The sequence below is a fragment of the Portunus trituberculatus genome, chromosome 31, assembly GCF_017591435.1.
Source record: "Portunus trituberculatus isolate SZX2019 chromosome 31, ASM1759143v1, whole genome shotgun sequence".
Lineage (NCBI taxonomy): Eukaryota > Metazoa > Arthropoda > Malacostraca > Decapoda > Portunidae > Portunus > Portunus trituberculatus.
Window position 1 is genome coordinate 8,406,646 of NC_059285.1, and position 2,500 is coordinate 8,409,145.

General features: G+C 44.6%; 1 protein-coding gene across 1 annotated transcript in view; it reads left to right on the forward strand.

The window, feature by feature from the left end:
* Positions 1-436: 436 nt before the first annotated feature.
* LOC123511637 overlaps positions 437-2,500 on the forward strand; it is a 48,186-nt gene continuing 46,122 nt past the window's right edge. The window contains exon 1 of the mRNA XM_045267668.1: positions 437-528. The gene's annotated coding sequence lies outside the window, so the exon portion shown is untranslated. The remainder of the gene's footprint in view (positions 529-2,500) is intronic.

Genomic DNA, 2,500 nt, shown 5'->3' on the forward strand with positions numbered 1-2,500 from the left:
GTGCACTCCCGACACTCCCGGGGAATACACGCGACTCACACCCTGATGGCACCGCAGTGAATGACACGCCATACAAAATGTCGAAATGAATAGTGGCGATAAGTACATTCATTTCGTCACTACTAATCATTAATACACTTTTTACTGAAGGATTTTTTTTTTTTTCATCTCGCAGTTTAAAGGAAAATTCGTAGTGACAGTTAGCATTTTTTGACGTAGTATTATGAGATATAGTCACTGAACACGAAACCAAACTAGAGAAAATAAAAGACTCATGGAGGCGACTCACAGGACTCAGCAAGGCCTCATCAGACTGACAACCGAGCGGGGAGGGAGTGTGAGGCGGTGAGTGCGTTTGACACGGGACTGGGGAAGGGTCATCAGGAGGGGCGTGGTGTGGGGTCCTGTGAGGGGGGAGGGGAGCTGAGACCCCCTACCTCCCCTATTCATCGAGGGAGAAGAAAGATCCTGCGAGGGTTACCTGGTTTCCCTCCCACGTGTTTCCCAGAATCCCTCCCCGCCAGCCAGGTAAGTTGAGTGTTTTCTTTTTTTTTTCAGTGCGTGCAAACAAAGGTAATTGGGGCTGTTTGGTTTCTTCTCATGAGATTAGGTTGTTTTATTTAGCAATCCAATCTGCAAAGTGAATAACACACACACACACACACACACACACACACACACACACACACACACACACACACACACACACACACACACACACACACACACACACACAAACAAACACACACACACACACACACACACACACACACACACAGACATATACATAATCCTATTCTCTGTCCATTTCATACACTATAAATTCAACATTTTTCTCTATCTTTTTTGTGCGGCTTCATTGTGTCTCTCTTTTATACAACATTCACTTTTGTTATTATATTTACCTCTCTGGAATTTGAGGCACATTTGATACATGTCTGATTCTGCTTTCCAGCTCTTTACTGAACCAACTACAGTTAAAACACACAAAGCCTTTCGGCAAATTGAGAGAGTTCTTCATTACATCCTTCTCCTCCTCCTCCTCCTCCTCCTCCTCCTCCTCCTCCTCCTCCTCCTCCTCCTCCTCTTCCTCTTCCACCTCCTCCCAATGAAATAAAACAAAAATACAATGCACCGCGAGGCAAGATGAAAATAAACCTCAACAACTGCATACTTCCACGTTACCTAATGGCATCTCATCAATAAAAACCAAGGGCATAATAACATACACTTCCGTAACCTTGTGCTGTGCCTCGCGTCGTCCTGTGATTATGACAGATCACGGAAGACAGGACGAACGTTGTGCAGAATTGCTGTATATATGTGGACATATTTAATAATGATCCGGATTTATACTCTCTCTCTCTCTCTCTCTCTCTCTCTCTCTCTCTCTCTCTCTCTCACGTCCCTTCGCTTTCCACGCACACACAGACCTCGACACACGCCCCTTTCCCCCGTCAGAACACTCCACTCACAGAGAATAAGAGTCGTTTCTTCGTGTCTCCTAAAATCACGGTTATTTTTTGGAGTGGTTCCCGTGACTTACGCATGGCACGCACGGCCACACTCGCAAGGGCACGCACGCACAGAGGACCACGCACGAACGGCCACGTACAGACAGGAACCAGAGGTGAATTCCTGATGGAACGACTAAAGGGAAACTTGCTACTCGATTGTCAAATAATTTTCTTCCCCACACCATTAAAGTTCTTATTACTGTCACTACTGCTAATACTGAACGTCGTTTTCTCTACCACAAAATGCAGTACTAGGATTTTCTATGCGTCAGGGTGAGTAACTGACTCTTGTTGTGGTGAGGCTCTTCACAATATACTTACTGTCATTGCATAAGCGGGTGGTGGAGAGCCAGGCATCTAAGTGTCTGTTTACTGGACGCAAGATTATGGCAAACGTGACTTTAGTGGACTGCGCCCTGTTATGACGGCTCAGGGGTGGCAGGGAAAATAAATAAACGTCTTGTGTGTCTTGAAAAATGCTGTTTATGAGATTTGTTTCATCAGCTCTCCCCGTAACGCAATGCCTCAATGGCTTGTTGTGGATGCAGAGACTGACCTCGTTAGGATAAGTGAAAGTCTTGATGTGTACGAAAGAGACCGTGGCCGTGTGGATGTGAGGAGTGACGAAGACTGCAGACACCGCCACGTGTAGGCCTAATGGCGTCTTGCAGTTTCCCTTTTACCTGAATTCTTGTTTTCTCAATGCTACACGGAGTTTTGTCGTAGCCTGGTGTTCGTTTACGATTAATTTAATGAAGGTAATCTTATCGAATGAGTTATTGTCATCTTCAGGATTTGATAAATTTGCACATGTGAGCTCGGTGTGAATTCATAAAATTATTGCCAAAAGAGTTATGTTGATGATGTTGTTGTTATCATTGCTGTTGTTGTTGCTGTTGTTGTTGTTGTTTCTATTGCTGTTGTTATATATTGATGAAAAATCGGAGCAGGTTGTGATAGTAGTAGCAGTGGCAGTAGTAGTA